This window comes from Ambystoma mexicanum, chromosome 5q (genome assembly GCF_040938575.1).
Source record: "Ambystoma mexicanum isolate Mex_15411 chromosome 5q, UKY_AmexF1_1, whole genome shotgun sequence".
NCBI lineage: Eukaryota > Metazoa > Chordata > Amphibia > Caudata > Ambystomatidae > Ambystoma > Ambystoma mexicanum.
In genome coordinates, this window is record NC_090933.1 from 556,072,785 (window position 1) to 556,092,488 (window position 19,704).

At 42.5% G+C, this 19,704-nt stretch overlaps 1 protein-coding gene across 1 annotated transcript in view; it reads right to left on the reverse strand.

Moving 5' to 3' along the window:
* Window positions 1-19,704, reverse strand: part of PCMTD1 (protein-L-isoaspartate (D-aspartate) O-methyltransferase domain containing 1) — an 869,695-nt gene that overhangs the window by 784,143 nt on the left and 65,848 nt on the right. The gene's annotated exons all lie outside the window — the stretch shown is intronic.

Sequence of the window (19,704 nt, forward strand, 5' to 3'; positions counted from 1 at the left end):
ACTGCACAACGTGGAATACCATGATGATGATGATGCAAATCAGCCCACATTGTGTGGTCACTACGGCTGAACACGGCAGGCAGTCACCCACATAGGGGATAGACTCATCACAGAATGCTTTAATTAAAGCACGACCAATCATACAGAGTGTGTGCGTATAAATGGAACACAGAAATTGGTTTTGCCCTTTTACACCTTTATTTGTGAATGCAATAAAGTGACAACATCAACACCCACAGATATTTTATTAATTTTTTATTTATTTGTTTATGGTTTGTTATAAACCTTTACAAACAGAACACAAAAAAAGACATTGTTTTCAAAGACATTTTACAACAAATTACCATAGACATAACTCATAAAATCCATTTCCGTATAACCCAATACAATTCGAATTATGCTAAAATACACATCAAAACGTGTCAATTCAACAACATCATATCTTACATTTTTAAAATTTACCAATCCTCGGCAAACTTATCACCCACAGATAATAAATGCATTCTCCTACCCACTCGTTAAGCCACACAAGCATCACTACCCCTTCATGAAAGCTATTATCCTACCCCCCAGTTAGTGGACGCACAAGGTCTTTGGGGACAGGTTGAAATCCCCTCCACTCCAAAGATCTGATACAGTGCATTGACGATGCGACTCACGCCTCTTGCACCAGCCCATCTCTTCTGACTTGGTTCCAAAAGCAGTTGCCAAGCTGGTGATTCAGTGTTGAGACTGTATTTTCTTGGCCCTACAGCTTGTGTGCATATCCCCAATGCCCATTTCTGCTGCATTCATCTTAGTGGGAACCTCTGCCATATTATTTCCCTGCCAAACTGGATACCTTGGCAGTATTAGTCTCATAAAAAGGTGTCACAAAGGGCGTGTTTCCTCTCCCTCTGCTCTTTGACGTTCATCCTGCTCACCTCCTCATCTGCACTAGTGACTGTGGGCTGGTCAGGAGGAGCTGATGTGCATCCCGCGTGCAGTTGTGGACACGTTTGGGGGGCAAAGGAGGTGTGGGATATGTTGTTTTGGGCCTGGCCTGAATCTGCTGCTATTGTGGGTGCCCTGTTGTGTCCTCCTCCTCCTCTCCTTGGGATGCGTTTTACTGTGAAAAGCTGTTGTGAGCTCCGTAGCTGTGTGCTCTATTTGTACACGCATTTTACGATCGTGAACACACAAAAATTGTACCATCAGCAATTAGAAAAATACTGTAGAGCTAGGAGATCATTATTCTTGCCTTCATCTTGGCACTATAACATTTTTCACAAAATTAAGATGTCCTATGCATTCCTCTGGCAGAGGACCAGAATACCAACTGTACTGCTGTCATTTCATGGACAGGACGGAATGTGTAGCAGAGTGGTACTGCACAAAGCAGGTGGTATCTGAAGAACAAAGCTCATGGTCCATCCAAGTAAGTTCACTCGTGCAGCCTCTCGTTCACAAACTGGACGTTGTGCCCACTGCTCCAGTGCATGTTTTGGTAGACATTTCTTCCTATTCCTATTCTAATATTTCATCTGTCTGTAGAATGTACGGTCAATAGTTTGCTCATGTGCACGAACATAGTGCTGCCATATGTCACAAGTCAGAAGAGAAGGAAAATAACGATCAACCCACATATCGGGTTACAATTGTTATACTCTTAAATAAATGAAGCATTCGTGTATTGGGCTCAAAGGAAAAGGTGTATACAACAAACAGATCAACTGCCATTACATGTGCTCCGCAAAGTAACAATAAGGACCAGCAGTGAATTTGCCTCTAGATTCTCGTTCTCTCTCTTCTAGTACTGGTTTAGTGGCACAAGGTAAGACTCCTAGTCTTGGTCCAGAGGTGGCCATACCTCACGCTTGGAACGAAGGGCCAGGGTCCGGGTAATACATTTACTGGGCCTTATGGTATAGCACCAAAATACAAAAAGATTCAACAGTGTCTGGCTGGTGTAGTAAACAAATCCAATTCCAGAGTCTAGTTTACAAGGACTTAAGTTTCCAGGCAAATGTTCGATTCTCTACGCCCCTGAAAGCGTCTGTCCTTCAGTTCACTCCTTGTCAGGGTGTCCAAAGTGCCCTAATAGGCTTCTTTTTTGATGTGGCATTTGACTTCAGCAGATTCGTAGTTTTCCTGCATTCTGTAGCTGTAGTTCCAACACACTTCTACCATGTCAAAAACGTGCACTTTCACCCCCTAGCCCTGATGACTCATTGGATAGACAGGATGCTCTCTCACAAGCAGCTCTACATAAAAGTGGCGTATCAGCCACTTTTACACACTAAAGATAGGCAAATACTCCAAGAAAAGTAAAATAGAGTTAAAATACTCCCACCAAAAAAACAGGAAACCGACACAGTGGAAATTGAGCCCCTGCTTTCACCCACACAGCTCCATGGATAGGTTTTGACCAGTAGTGCACGTAGTACCACAGGAACAAACTACGATGATTACTGCCCGATCGCAAGAAATCCATGAAACGCTGGAAGATTGCTGGAGCGTTACTGAGACCAAAAGGCATTAAATTGTATTGAAAATGACCAAAGGGTATTTTCAATGCTGTCTTCCACTGATGTTCCGATTTTATTCTAAGTTTTACTGTGAAAAGCTGGTTAGATCTAGTTTGGAGAATATTTTGGCATTACATACGGATTCCAAATGTCAGTGATAAAGGGCAATGGGTTGCGATCCTTAATGGTAATCTTGTTGAGCAGACTGTAGTCGATACAGCGTCGTAGCGTTCCTTCCCTTTAAGGAACAAGAAATAGAGGCGAACCAAGCAGAGATTTAGAGGGAGATATATATCCATGTCTAAGACACTCATCCAGGTATTTTATCCATTCGGTTTTCTCAGTTTCAGTCAGGGAAAAGATTTGTTGATTAGGTAAAACATGGTTGGCTTCTAGATTCAGCTCACAATCGAAATCCCTGTGTGGAGGTAAAGGAATTGTACCAGGTTCACGAAAAACATCCTGAAACTGTTGGTAATCAACTGGCAAGGAAAGACACACAATCTTTTGGATCATACTATCTCTAAGGGGAGACAGAACAGTTTCTTATATAGATGAGTCGCAATCAGAAGTACAAAAATGGGTAGTACAATAATCAGAGGCAAATATTATGGACATGTGTAGACCAATTGATGCATGGGTTGTGAGTCATAAGCCATGGTATGCCCAATACCACTGGATACACAGGAGATTTCATGATGTCAAAGGAGAAACATTCATGATGTTTATTAACTTCCAACAACAGAGGCTTAGAGTGATGATCAATAGGTCCAGAAGAAAGCGGAGTACTGTCAATAAGTTGTACTTCAGTCATTTGTTTCTTTAGTTCTTTTAGAATGGAAGAAGACAGTACAACACCTTTATCCAGATAGTTGCCAGTGGCACCATAGTCCAGTAACAACAGTGCTAGAACAGATTCAGAGTTTTAATACCCAAGGCCAGACGCACAAGAAGGACAAATTGGGGCTTAGGAGGCATTAAGGTTCCGGTTAACACAGAAAGACTAAGACTATTCTCAGATTGGGTAAGGCCTGCTGCTTTGCTTCCCATTCTGGGGCAGGCCCTTTAGTTTACCGAACTTCTAGTAGGACGTACTGGACAAGTATCGAGAAAGTGCCCAGACTTTCCACAATACATACAAAGATGGCTGACTCTCTGATGACGTCTTTCAGCTTCAGTCAAAGGACCACATAAAGGTCCTATCTGCATGGGTTCTCCATCTGTCTCCCCTTGGGGCGCAGGAATGGTTTCCCCTCTACAACAAAAGGTTGTGAAGCACCGGGGTCAGTGTTCGCTTTGTTTTATACTGTGAAGAACCGTGAGGAGCCTTGAGCACTTGTTGGCGAGTTTCTATGGCAACAGACCAAGCCGTTCTAGCCACACAAGCGTGGAAGCCTGCTGCTCGTCGCTGGAGAATGTACGTAGCAGGCAACATGGCGGCCCCCAGCAGCGAGGAGTACCCGATCCGCGTATGCCGGGGAAGGTGATCGCGAAGGTGCCGTCAAGCCTGCCACAGAAGAGAAACTTGGCGGGCCGATCTGGTAAGAGCTGTGACATAAATAAAGGAACTAAAGGTGCTCTTCTGTCGTCAGGAAGTTCCCAATAAAGAAATGTCCTCAGTCCAAACCTAATTCTACCTGACCCTACCACTAATATGATCAACTTAAACAATGCCAGAGGACTGGTGTAATTCCCCTGGTTTTCTGTTACCTTCCGATAGTCTCTTTATATCCATGCTTCTCTTTCTTGTGTTTGATTCCAACACAGTCTTTTATAATAATCTCTAAGTATTTCCTTGATTAATTCTTGTAGCTCTTCCACAATATTCTTGGGGTACTCCCTTTACTGATGTGTCTGTGACAACTTTCCTTGTGATATTTGCTCACATTCTTGACTAAACTTGTAGAACTCTTCAAAGTCTGTTAATCCAGGCTTTCTCAACTTAAATGTGGTTTGATTAAATTTGGTATTCCCCTCTCCCGGGTTCCCTCTCTGAAACTATCTTGTTCACCTTATATTCTTACCCCCTCTCCGTTATTACAGTATTTTAGCTCAGACTTTCTCCACTCTTAACCTTTGAACTCAAAGGGGAATTTCCCTTCTTTTATTGGTCTTTGTTCGCAATATTTACCTACTTCCCCCACAGGGTTAATCGTTCATCTCGTTATCTGATTTTTACACATTCAGTTAAACAGTACTGCATTATGAGTTTCTCTCTCCGTATAATGGTGTCCCGTTGGCATCCATCTTCTCCCGTTCTCCCCGTTACATCTCTGTATGCAGGGGTCCGCTGCAGGGCATGGCCTTCACTCGGGTATTCCTCTTCAGTGTTTGCCTTCTCGTTCCACGATTTCGCTGATCCTCCGTTCTGGGCTTCCCTCTTGGCTTTTTCCATATATGGGTGCTGGCATCAGGAAGCTGTTCCTTCTCCGATGGTCTTGGAATAGTTTGTTGGGCGTCCTGCCCACCATGATATGGACGTTGTCCCGCCACCAGATGTTACAGGATTCTGCTGCCGTGCTACACAACAGCTTGTGATGGATGCGCCATCCCTCTGGCATGTCAGACTGGCGTTCTGTGCCTCCTCGAAAGTCGCGGACTCCGCCGCTCATCTCAGGTCTGCCTCTTCTAGGTGTGATCAGGTCAGTGGGCTTCCCCTGCGTACAATACTCTCCTCTTCCACAGTACTCAGATACAAAGGTTACATTATTCTTCGTAGCAGACAGTCATATATATATACTACTATGGTACGTGGTTTAGGGAGTTTCTCACACGATCTGAGTCCTTGTCCCCTGAGGGGGAGTCTCTCCCAGTGAAGTCCGACTTGGGTCTTGCAGAGCGGGCTCACCTACTTAGCCACAGAGGGGAAGGCTCCTCCTTAGGGAGAAGGGATGAATTCCCTCAATTCATCACAGTAGGCATACCCACTTACACAGCGAAAGATAATGGCTTGTTCTTATCTTCTCTATATATATGCTCTATTAGATGCTCTAGATGAATGTGTCACATATCAGTATGCCTGACCAAACTTTTTTCATGGACTATGGGTATTCACAAGTCTCTATGAAAGGTTTCTTTCACACACTTACAACCAGAATCTCTCAATCTTGTTCACAACTCATGAATTTTACAGGATGTCCAGGGAAGTTTGGGTTTCATGCAGGGATTCATGGTACGAACAACACTCATGGGATGAATGGAAAGGAATAACGAACAAATACTGGAATGAAGAGAAAGGGTGTGTGGTTACATTGGAAAAAGGGTACACAAGAGGAAAAATGTGTATGCAAGTCCTATCGAGAACAGCACTTTGTAAGCATGCAGTGCGATATCTCAAGAGGGTTGCACATGCTGCAGCGATCTGGGTGCAACCTATAGGCCACATGTCTGAATCGGGAAAAGCATGACCCAATTAATACTTCTTCAGAATTCAACAAATTAAGTACCAATGAAGAGTGTAATTGTAGATTTCAGATTAGCCCGTAATTCGGTAGGTCTGTGGTTAAAACGACAATTGTGTCTGAAAATTGACAGTACACAGTGTTTTTATTGGGTTCAAAATCTTTATTGAAATGTTTAGAGCATACAGGAGAAGGCATACATCAAAATATATATGGCCAAAAAAAATACACAATGACAAACAATTCACACAGATATTACACAACCATACTAGAATCGTACAACTGAAAATTAGAAGTAAAACGAATGTCTTTTAATGGATACATTTTTTTGTAGGAGGTAAAAAGTGAACACTACTTTGTATATGGGACAATACTGCCATCACACCTCAAATCAATTACCAGTTGGTGCTTTCTATTTTGCTTACAGAAACTCGCTGCAAGCTGAAAGTGTTTCAGAATCAATCCCAAGCAAATATTCGGTATAATTATCGAACTTGGATTAGCTTGTGTTCTTCAGAACGAATGATTACATAATTATTACATAATTCCGTAGTAACTAGATACACAGCATTTTATTCAAATTTAGATATTCAATCTATTAAGACTACATTCTGGTGTAAAATTCTTCACATTGATTGTGTGGTGCTGAGTTTATTTTTTACCTTATTTAATAGAATTAAGATTGTGCTATTACGTAGATTATGCAGTTTATTTCACCCTTACTGTACTAGTTGTTTCACATGTTCTGAAACTAATTTTACACTGTAATGGAAATCTTATTAGTCTTAAAATCAAACCCATTTAAATGTTAAAGAACATGTCTCTTGTTACATAACACCTTTAACTGTCAGCAGCGTAGCAGGCATGTTCAATGTTGAGCTTCCCACCTGCCCAAGCCTGTGAAAAATGGAACAAAGAAAATATCAGAGCGACTCAACAAGGGATTTAAAATTAGTTCCTTACTAAAAAGGTACCACGAACAGCAGCCAGAAAACAAAAGTTAAAAGAGGAGAGGGAAAAGGGGGAAATAAAATGGAGACTCAGGTTTCTGCATACATATCAACCACACAATTGATGGACTCCCAAAAGCAGACTATAATAGCTTAGTCCTGGAGAACCGTATAATGTAAATCACAAATAAGGTTTAAAAGGCTAATATTAATCACTTGCAAGAAAGATAATCTTGTACAGGAATTAGAATGTCATTGCAGCATTCAATGAACAAGTCAAAATGAGCAAGCATATGTAATCCCAAAGAAATACTGTTCCTAAAACTCAAGTTAAGATGGCTCGTAGAAGTGAAGGACCAAAATAGGATGTAAACAACAGACCATTTTCTAGTTAAAATTAAGATTGCCTGTTGACCAATTTCTAGCTTCCTGCGGGCTTATGAAGTAGACACTGAGAAGAATTTTCTATTTTGTAACAGTGAAGCAGAGAGCTTCATGCTCAATCTGAGCCTGTGCGTGGCTTTCAGGAAAAGATTGGTGCTATCAAAACGGCTTCAGGATGAAGTCTGTCTACCTTACTTTGAAATAACTGCATCATCAAGAAAAGCTTTGCAATACAAACTATAAATGAAAATCAACAAAGAATCATAGAAATGCTATGCAAGTTAAAAGGGTCAAAAGTAAAAAGAAGTTTAAAACCTGCAAATCTAAGACAATTTCATGGGGCGATGCATGTAGCACAGAGAATTCAAAGCAGCTACACCATCTCAAATGCAAGTCCATTAATTAGGTTCCTCAATTTCCATGATCAGCTTATGTACTTGGAGACCACACAAACCACATTACTTAAATGCTGCATGACGATACAGAGCTGCAGGGTGTGCCAGACGACATAATATCAGTAAAATCCAATATTTAGGCAGGGTACCGCAGACCAATGTACAGTGAAGGTAGCAAATGATATATATGCCCAAGTAAAATGTTAGGAACAGTCCAATGTAATCTAGGTAGACTTTGATACGCTCCGATTCTTTGATCGCCAGGTAGCGACAAAGACAACCTTGATATTTGTTAACGAACAAGTCGCTGATCTACTGGTCTGAATAACAAGTTTGTATTGCTACCTTCAAGTACTCATTAATTAGGGTGACGTTAGCACACAGATGTTCATATCCATGCTTGTGAAAAAGTCTGATCAGCTTTAACCATGGTGATATGTCTTGTCCTTGTGGTGATGCATTATATGCATTTGAGCAGATGTCCTGCTGGTCTTCCTTACTGATTGGTAGAATGGTGATCAGTGTGGGTGGTTGGCAGGTCAGTTAATGTTGAAAGAATGATGATACACGAGTTCTGAATGTGTCCGTTGAGACATGAGCTGAAATATCGGCGGATGGCCGGTGGGTGTGCGCCTGCTACCAACATATAAAGAGTAAATGTAACTAACCTGTAACTATGAAAATGAAGAGATGTGCTTTTCTATCATGGAGTCCTGCGCCACCTGTCCTACAGAGAAACTCACTTTATAATACATGGCATGTGATATGCCCCACACAGCAACAAGGGGAGTGGAATTTGTTTTTAAAAAATCTACTTGTCTAAGGGACAAGACGTTCAAGAAATCGACTTATCCTGTAAACAAATCTACTTATCAGATCTCGTTGGGTCACATTTCGTAAAGCTGGAAAAAAACATGATTTGGTTGTCTGGCACTCGAGCTTTTCTAGAGTACATCATCCCTGCTTTTTTCGATGAAAGATTAACATGTGTACAAACTGGAGGCATGCGGGAATTACTAGTGGGAGTTGGATAGGGAGTCTCATTTAAATAGGTAGTTGAGAGCTTGAACTTCAATGGTTCTAGAATTATCAGGAACGGGAAATGAGGCGCATGCCAGTACCTATTCAATGGCATGTAAATGGTTATGTAGCAGTCTTGAATCAAGCAATCAGAAATATCAGCATATGTGAATCTAAAGGTTTCAACATGAAAAGAAAATATTCAGTACAGCAGACAAGACAGGGTTGCTTGCAGTGGCAGGAGGAGGCTTGCCAAATCAAGCTCAACAATCAATTAAGTGTGTTTACCAAAGCACAGCTCTAGGCCACAAGGAAAGTGTGCCCCATAACAGCAGGTGGGCTCAGTCTTGGTCATATTTCATATCAATTTCATTACACTGTGGGCAGCACTCAGGCGGTTCCCAGATCATGTGAGATATTAGACTGCTGTCACAGGTTGTGAACTGGCAGCAGGAGTGACAGGAGTGTACAGGCAACGCTTCTGGACATCCAACATTGCTTTTCAAATAACCGGCAGGCTTGAATTGGAACTGTTTATCAACCTTAATTGATTATGTATGTCCCGTCCTTACATGTCCTTTTGTGTTTTTGTGGGCGCCCTGATGCCTGCAGGCTCTGGTGGTATAAATAAATAAATAAATACATAACTAAATAAATAAATAAAATAACCCATTTCTTTGCTTTATTCTTCATGTACTTAAGAGTCCACTGGTGGCTTGTAGGCAAAATGAAATCTGAAGACACCTGTAATTAAATTTAACCTGTGCAGTCTCCCAAAGGGTAGGAAGCTTTTTTTTTACTTATGAAAAAATGATTCCTTGTATGAAAGACAACCTCCATTATAGTCACATTTCGAAATGGTGTCAGTCTTTCTTCATGAGAACGTGTACTCTGAATCTATAAATGGATACTTCACAAAAAGTGTATGAAAAATACAACACGTATGTTGCCTAAATAAACCCAAGTAGTGTATCATAAGCGTGTTTCCTCTGCATCCACAAAAGAGGCCACACAGGAAATATCGACCACAGAAGACTTCTCACATGAAAAAGGAGGGCAAAGGAACGTGCAGCATGGACAGGTAAGCCGGTCTGTCAGAGAGTGGACCAGGAGGGAGAGGACCAGGAAATGGAAGGGTATGGGCAGGTGGGTATCGGGTGCCATTGTTAGGAGAAGAGAGAGCAGTTCAGCAGACGGGCAGGGGTGGGTGAGCCAGGACAGGTGCGGAGAGGGTTTGGGGAGTGTGCGGGTGGAACCCCCTCACACCTGATGAGGAGGATATGATGTCTGTTGGCTCCCTGGTAGAGGTCACGTCAAAATAAGAGCAGCATAATAAAGGACTGATAATCGACTAAAGGACGACCAACAGACATAGAACCAACAAACTTTCAAAGAGAAGGCTTCAGCAAATGCACTTTCCTACCCTAAAGCAACAAGGTTTGAATCACAGTACTCCATCCCCGGCCTCATTTACATGTTACTTTCTGGAAATAACCCAGCCCTAACTGTCGTCTACATGCTTATCCCTGAACCTACATGTACAGCTCACATTCAAGAGTTTAAAGTATGTGACTTAAACTATCACATCCTCAGAAAAAATGAAACCCTGCCACAAGCCCAGTCCAAAACAGCACTACAGCTTGAGCACTATTACAAAAAGTCAAGACTTAAAGCATTGTGCTAAACATATTTTGTTGCCAAGTGCATGGACATTCAAATGTGGCTGGAGTTTCCTTTGTGGTCATAGGAAGGACGTTCTTCCCCCACTATGTCTGCCTACGCTTTCCATTGTTATAATAAAAACGGGAAAGTGTACAACAGACAGTACTACTTACCTTTGGCCACATGAACAATTTTGTCACACGAGCAATGTTAAATAAAGCAAATGCAATGTCAAAGAGAATGGGAATCACCAGTGTAAACAACTGATCCTTATTGTCTTTTTTTGAACAACAGTACCACTTAATGCATGCTATTGGTTCGGGTGTCCAGTAGACAAAATATCTGAACTAAAGTGTTGTCCTGGCCAACAAAACAACTTATCCTGGGTGCAGGATTTACACACCCCTGAAGCAATAGCTTCAGCAGGACCTCCATGTAATTTAGGAGCCACGGTGAAGACCAGATCTAAATCCAAATCAATATCTTAAGCTTGATATGATACTGAATAACCAGATAGCCACATTCTAAAAATAGCAGGCTCTTTAGTGTGCTACACGGTCTAATTGCTTCTTGAGGGACCTGTGCTCTTCTTCTATTAGAGGAGTTATAATGTAGGCACCGCCAATTTCTGAACTGTAAGCTGCAGCAGCAAGCGATTGGGCCTCAAAGACCTTTATTGCACGTGTTATTGCTTTCCCACAAAAAGTAGAAAACCCTGACCGATTCTCCACTTCTTGCCAGTAGCGTTTTGTTTTTTGAGAGCTGACCATTTCAAACAGATTGCCCATTGATCTCAACTCCTAGAAAGTCAAAAGTTGTCGTCAACCTGTCCCCCCCATCCCCTTCAGTGGGTGGGATCTGTGACGTGCGTTTGGTTCTCCCAAGTTAATTATTTGGCCCTTGGCTCTACAAGTGTCATGGAAGATATTTAATTGGCGTTGCCCACTGTGAGGAGCCAGGAATGAGACGCGGACACAGAGGAATCATGGTTATGGTTGTAGACTTTTATGAAATGATAAAGGGGTTGGAAAATGCCTTCCTATCCCTAATCTAGGAGGTATTTCCCTACCTTAACCAAAACAAAGGGTTTCTCCTTTGTTAAGATGTCCAAAGTAAAAATATGTCCTATGTTTGAAATCCTATTCTAGCCCTGAGACTCCAAATCTAAATAACATGCTAAGGGTATTGTCTCTCATTCGCAAAGTGCACAAATGTTTAAATCCAACACAACAGTAAGAATTCAACCAAATGTTCCAAGTATACAGTGTTCACAATTGCAGGTAATGACTTCCCCAGGTTTTCAATTCTTTATGGTTTCAAATAAACCTTTACAATATCATACAAAAGAGGTAAACAATAAAATAAATGTTTACATACACATTATATATAATACAATTACATTTACATACACTGTATTAAGGAGAAAGGGACACTCCTAAAATCATTTTATCCTTTAAAAATATGAAAACAGAAGTTTGATCCATCACGATAACCCACACATTTCTAAAAATCAGACTATTGTGCAGAGGACTGCAAACTGTGCGGCCGCAACCCTGAGAGGGGTCGGGGGAGGCGGGGGATTGCGAGAGCCCGGCATGAAGTGTAAAAAATATATATATATTATATATATATATTTAGATTGAAGAAAATGGCCAGGGACGGTTCACATGGGTCGGACTGGAGCATTAAACTGTCTCAGGCAACGGTGAGAAAGTGGCCCCCAGTTGCAAATGGATATTCATTACTTTAGTCACAGACTATTTGAATAGTATCCAAGGGGGTGTTTGTTAAAACGTAAGCAAATTGTGATATTTAAAGAACATTTATTCAGCAACAAGGGTCAAAACTAGCTGCATAGTGAAGTAACTCATCAAACTGGCCCACATTAGCAAAAAAGGTGGCCCATTTGGACTGGCCCACGCCCGCATTTTTGGTACAGGCATTGCCCTATTGCCCTATAGGCCAGTCCTATAGTATAGTGAGTGACATCGAAACAGATTTGCCTCCCAACATATAAAGCCAAAGGTATTCCCAATCCACTGCTTCCAAATTACGCACCAATTTAGCAAACAGGGAAATGTGCTGCAGTAAGAGGCCAGACAAGAGATAATTAGATGTTTCAAATCCTCCCTAGTCTACACATTTTTACAGTATCTGCAGAATGCTAAATTTGTAGGCAGTCCACTTCATATGCAAATGATCTCATTGGTATTAATTAGATTCATTCGAAATCTAATATACAAATTACGGGCAGACTGGTCAGGGAATTTCCATACATAGGATTGCTCCATACCTAATCTTGTATATACCACTCTAGCTCTTACATATAGGGACTATATCCCAGTGGAATTCCAGGTCGCAATCCAATCATTTTGCACGATCTTCAGTTTTACTCTGTCTAGGTGGTCTAGAAGAGTTGAAGTTGTTACTTTCAATTCCAACATTATTTTTAGTACAATAATCAGCTAAGTCCTTCACCGGGAATTCACCATAAGCAGACATTTCTTACCCCATATGACCATACTGTGAGAAACCAGAAGGTGTCTCACGTATTAGTCCCTGGGGATTCATCGCTGTTAGACGCAGGTCCTGGGGGTGGACCAGTTTGGGAGGATCACCTGGGTGAGGGATCGTCGGGGAGTAGTATAGGCGCACCCGATGGTGAGATGCGGTATCCCCTTCCCTTCCCTTCCCTTTGTGATCTCATCCCCAACCTACTTTACAGGATTTACTGACTCCACCCCTTTTTCCCTCAAACAATGAGACAAGGAGTAGAGGGATTGGGAGGATGACGATTACTGACGAAAAACATGCTCAGAGACAGAAGTCAGACTCTTTCCTTTTGACAGCAGACTGTCTAGTAATGAGGCCAGGCAAAGTCAGGCCTCCCTTTACAACTATGCACACCTGAACCTAATTGCCACTCCCAGGAGGTATAAAAGGTGGAAAACAAGGCACTTTTTGAGCGAAGTGGGGATGCTGGAAGGTGCCGGGGAGAGCAGGAGAAAGACCAACCGAGCTGCAGAGACCCTGGGAGTCCTGGAGGAGGAGAAAACCGCCCATGCACTGGCTCTGGGAGTTGAGAGGAGACTGCAGTGTGGAGAGGGAACTATACCTCCAGAAGGCAAGACAAGGGGCAGTTGGGGTTGCCTGCCGGTACCCACAGCAGAACTCCTCCCCTGGGCCAGTCAAGAGAACCCAGGTCTCTGAGGGGCAGGAGATGAGACCCTGACCTCATTTGAGCATGCTCCTTTTGGGCTCCTGCAGCTCCCAAAATCATGGAATGCCATTTTGGGGGACTCTGAAGTGCGAAAGAAATGATCACAGTGCATTCTGGGACTGGGAGTCCAAAAACATATTTTGAGTACTGTGAATTTTGAGAGGAGGCTCGAGCCCGGCAGAGGAAATTCTTCTATGTGAACTATAAATCTTGAGGAGAGGAGTCCGAACCCGGTGGAGGGAGACCCCAAAAGATCGAGACAAAACACATGAGGAAACAGCAGTTCCAAGATGGCAGTTTAATACAAGGAAAAAGGCGGCCTAGACCAGAGAGGGTTGCAAGGAGGGAAGTGCCCTTGACCTTAAATAATGCTTACTTTTGTGAACCTTGGAAAGTAAGAAACCTAAGACCAGGAACTAAAGCTGGTGTGTCGGCGGTACCCGGGGCTCTCCCACGTCGATCACCAAGGCAGGGAGGAGCGATTGCCGCCACGTTAATGGCTTTGGCTCCTACAATAAAGCAGTGTCAGTAAAGACAGCACAGCCGCTGAGTCAGAGAGACTGATACCAAACCGGCCTGTGTTTTGAACCAAGGTTGCAAGCAGCAATATTGTATGAAGATATCTAAAGATAACAATGTGTGAGGCGTATGTGACGAGCGACTTGAATATAATTGGAAACCAAAGGAGTAACTGAACTTTGGGAGGCCAAGAAAAGATACAGCAGACAAAGTGGTCTGGCGCCACGTGGGTGCTCATTCGAAAGTCTCTGTTAGGTTTCCAACTGATGCTAAGTGTGAAAAAAGGGAATCTTGAGATTGAAATGGTCCTGCAACCGGTCAAGCTAAACCCTGTGCACAATCGAAAGTCTTTGCTGGTTTAATTTATATTGTAATTGGTCTGAGCCCAGCTGAGGGAGACTTATTGGATAAAAGAAAGGGATCTGAGTCTGGCTGAGGGGGATCCGGGGTGAACCGTGAGTAACCTGATAAAGAATATTCTTTGACCATTTTAATAAGAGGATCCGAGCCTGGAAGAGGGGGATCCAGGGTGAACACCCAAATGGAATACTTGTAAAACGAAAATAACTTTTGCATCTTGTTTTTGTACATCAGGCCCTCTGGATCAAGAGCCTTTTTAAGAATTAAAGAAACTTGGACACAGAAGGTCCTGATGCTGGTAATGGAACTGTATCTTTGTGCCACAGAAGCCAGAGTGTGTGCTTTGCTCGAGTGAACTGCCTTGCCCTGGCTGAAAACGTTGGGAAGTGAGGCCAACGGCACGAACATCCCGACATATCAATTTCTGAACACTTATTTCTTTTTCATGGACACTCCCCCACACTATTTGTAAATTAGCAGGCAGGATTGGCATTAGGTTTTTTAGTATAGGCCTTTTTAATTTGACAAAACTCCACTAGGACTGCATTATTATTATTTAATAGTCGTAGCTTTCTCCCATATGTAGATTTAGGTTAAGATAGGCGTTTATCACACCCTTGCGAAAGTTCAATAAACACCCTTGAACTGTGGTCACTTGTGTCCATTTTACTATTGATACCATGCCTTCCTTACAATAAAGGGCTGCCAACGGACAACCTAGCCTTTTCCTGAACAGAGTCAGGCGTCTCCACGGCACCCAGTTTTGTAATGATTGTAGACCTAAATCATATTGTATAAGAGCTATCGGTAAACATTTGGGCAAGAAGTATAAAACCTTTGTCCAGTATGTTACTAAGGTACCGCCTTGCCTCTATAACATTTGAACAATGGCACTAGTGTGAATGTACCAAATGCCCCGTTAATCACCTTCATCTACCGCCAATATCAATGCCTTTTATTTCAGCCATTCTCTGAGAGAAGATTTGCATGGAAGTGCCGTAATGGGTATGCCTAGATACAGTATTGTGTTGGTTATCTCCAGGCACTCTTTATTAATATACCACACATGTTTGCACTTTCTATCCTTCATACAAAATTTAATTATTGTTGTCTTTGAGGGATTGAGTTTTAATTTACATTTCTCAAATGCACTAAGCAGGTGCTGTAGGCCGATTAGGGTCCCGTCAAATATAATAAAATCATCTGCATACGCTACCAATGTGACATGCAGTTCCCCTACCGTTGGACTCACAAACGCAGCACTTTAAGTTTTCTCCTATGTCCACCACATATAAAATAAAAAAGCAAGGGGCCAACATGCACCCTTGCCTTAACCCAGAACATTTATTTCCCACAACATTTTCCCCCTCTGCGTTTAGTCTTACTTGGACTGAAGTACCTGAGTGGAGATAATCAAAATTCTCAGTAAGCCCAAAGGCAGACCCCAGACATGTACCTTCTTCCACAACAGGCTTCTATCCCAGAGGTCAAACGCCACTGAAAGATCTAGGGAGGCAGCATATATTGGCGTTGTATCTTTATTCCATGCCAGCTTTCTGATACAGGATATAAGAAACCCCTTGCAATCGGTCCCAATATTTCTCCTAAAACCTGTTTGGAATTTACTTAAAATGTGCTTTTCCCTTTCCCAATTTTCAAACTTTTCAAGAATTAAGGTGAGAAAAGGTTTGCTATTCGCATCTACTATAGTAATAGGCTGGTTATTTAGCGGACTCATCCTGTCCCACTTTTTATATATCAGGGCTATAAAAAGAGGTTTTCCAAGAATTCAGGTACAAATTGCCCACAGGATAGGTGCCTGTTTAAAAACTTTGACAATTGATCCCTCTGCCGCCCGCTCTAAAATTAGTCAATTTCCTAATAATTCTTTCGATATCTTCTATATTAAAATCCAACTGCCACTTTGATTCAAGTCTATCCACTCTGCTACAAGCTTACTTGCTCTGTCCCACACAGGCTTTTAAAATTTTGGGCTCACATTTTTTCCTTTATAAAATTAGTTTGCAACTCCACTTGTTCACTTGTTTAGTGTTCAGTGAATTAACTAATTTCCCAAAAATTCATATCTTGTGTTTTTTGTTTGTTTTTTTAACAGTATTTTTATTTGCATTTCTTAAACAGTTATAACATTCCCCCCTAAGCCTCCCTCACCTCTTGAGGAACCAGGTCTCCACTTTGCTTCATTTGGATATACTGTCTTTGCTTCCATGCACTCTGCCTTTTCGGAACTCAGCAGTTCATATCTAGTACCCGGATGTTCGGAGGGCACCATTGTTGGACAAAGTCACTTTCCAGGAACCGTAGCATTTCCCCCATTTCCTGCTGGAACATCTTGTTTTTTTAGGCATAATATCCAATATAACCTCCCCATCTCTTTGGATGAGGAAGTGTTGGTGGGATTTACACCAAGTACGCCACTGTTGCTTCTTCTTCCTAATAAGGGAAGCCTTTTCTATGACAGTTAATTCATACTTATTGATTTCTCTAATCCTTTTTTACTCTCTTTTTCCCCCTCAAGTACCATTCTGTCAAACCTGTGACGTTTGGGTGCACTTTTTGTACTGGAAAGGCCCGATATTATAGGTGCCATAAACGGTCACATCATCCTATTGATGTTTTTCACAGTAACAACTGTAGCTTTTCCTCTAAAGTGGTTCGGATAAATGTGCATTATATTTCTTCACTAAACAACATTATATTCCACTAATTCCATTTGGCACGATTACCGCTGCAATTTACTGTAATGGGCTTGATCATGGTTCTGGGCGTCTAGCTTTAATTCCCTAAAAAGTCTGCAATAAGCATGTTATGATCACTAAGCAAGGTTTCCTTAACTTGAAAGTTAGCACAATTCTCTAATAACACTTTAGAAATAAAAACATAATCCAGCACCAACACTGCCTGACCATTTTTCCAAGTGAGGTGAGACAACAGACCAACTGGAAATTGATAGTTTAGCATATAAAGGACACACTTCTCTGTAAATGATCTCCACATAACCCCTCGCCTATAGTGTTCCAAAACCTCATGACGGGTGTTACATTCCTTGTATTTTAATTCTGTTTCCGTTCTTCAAAACAATAAGAATTTATATCACCCACCACCGTTTTTTTTTTAATTTTGCCATTTATTCAAAGAAAATGGGGCTCTGATAAATGCCTAACTTTCCCAAACCGAACAAAGAGGTCCCTGTCTAGCAAACTAAAGCTAAAGAAAACAAAATGACCTACTGTCCAAAATATCTCTGGCCCTCACACTTATACATTCAATCAAATCATACAAGGAAAATATGACTGACTTTTGGTTCAACAAAAACATTCTTTGTAATTCAAACAACTGTTCTTGAAGTACTCCTTGTGACCAGGGCTGTATTGCCTTCCCCTGCATCAATTCAGGAATAGTAAAATTACAGATCTGATTCAACAATGTTCTGTACAAAGAAACAGAAAAGTCTTTTTCAACCACTTTGTCTTTCTCAGAGATCACAAGTGTTCTTTTAAGTTATCAACCAACTGTGATGAATGAAAACAAGTCAATCGGCCTCATTACATTGTTGCCGGTCCTGAAACGAGGGTGCCGGTAAACTCACTGGCACCCGGTTTCCGGACAGGCGAACTACATGTTTGCCTGCCGGAGCCACTGTGCCCGACAGGTCTGAACCTGCCGGGCGCAGCGGTCACGGTAGGCAAACCCTTCACGGAAGCACCAGCACCGTTAGAAACAGTGCTGGTGCTTCCGTGTCCCCACTCCCATAACGTCCTATGGGACTCTATGGGAATAGGGATTAACAACTATACCGGCACCTGACTTCCTGGCCGCCAGACTCGTAATGATCCGGTGGCACCGGGAAGTCATGTGCCAGTAAATGTTTACCGGTCTGGCAGAAACCCGCCGGTAGCACTGGCAGGGTTACCTCTGGACCTATATTGAGGCCCAATGTTCTCTACAGTATATCTTTCGTGATGGGATGATCAACTTACCTATCAAACACAGGTTCAAAGCCAGATATTATTCTGGCACCACGTAACACTTTCTTCAAAGAAACTACTTCTTGTCAAGACAGCACTTCAATATTTCTCAATACGTCTTCTTGTTTCAAACACTTATCAGGATAGCAAAAAGCAACTTTTCTCAACAGTGCTACTGCTTCTCAAACACAAACTACAGTACATAAATTATCTTAATTCAACACAAGTTATTTTCAAATGTCTTTCTGCCACAAGTATATCAAACCACCACCTTCTTTCATGGTCCACTCACTTGCCAGGACTAACTACTATAGGCCCTTTCCTGGTATACTCGCCTGTCAGGAAGAAACCTCTTACAACTAACTTCAAACTTGGTGGCAATATTGATTCCAGTATTCTCCACACCAGTCTCTCTTGGCTTGAGATTTAGCCAACACTTGCTTTTTTCTTATCATGTTTTGTCTCTTGACATTTTGTATTCCAGTTTTCCTTTAACTCAGAACGGACTGTAGAAGAATTATTCTCAACTGACCCTTTTACAACTTCTTGAAAGCATTTTGACTTGTAGTAGTTTGGGTTACAAAATTTCCTCCAGTTGGGGGCATGGCTAACGGCCGTTGCAAATGGCCGCCTAACCTAGCCAGTCCGCCATCACCAGGGGAACAGAAGCGGACATGGGGCAGATCGCTGCCACAAATTGGCAAGGAATGTGAGCACCGAATGCGGCGTACCCTCGTGCAGCGTAGGGGCAGACATCATCAGCCTCACCTACAGAGAAACGGAGATTGGTGTCCTGCTAGAGCAGACCGCAAGAGCCCCTTTGCCGCGAACCGCACCAGCACAAACAAGTAGGTGAGGGCACAGCCAGGGAAGCAGAGTGAATGGCCCCGGGATGCGCGCTCCCACAGGCCCTGAGGCGGGTCGTTACAGACCGGCGCCTGGTCCCTGCAAGACACAGCGCTCCTGGCCGTATCAGCCAGAGGGTGGAACCATGAGAAAGAGCACTTAAGGAGACATCAGCCACGGTGACAGAGGGGAGCAGGAGCCCCACAGTGAACACCAGGCGGACACTGCAGTCCAGCAACGCAGGCGAGAGACACCGCAGAAGCAGTGGGATGAGGGGGTAACTGAGTTCATCTGAGAGGGAATGGGCAGAAGGCTCCCCAATAGCAAGGACACGGAGGCTGCAGACAATCACAACAGATATACCAAGGGTCTGGAGGTTAGCCTTGGGAGCAGCTGCAAGCTCTGCTGCGGTCCCCTGCATGAAAGGGTTGATGCAAGCCCTCGAACTCCA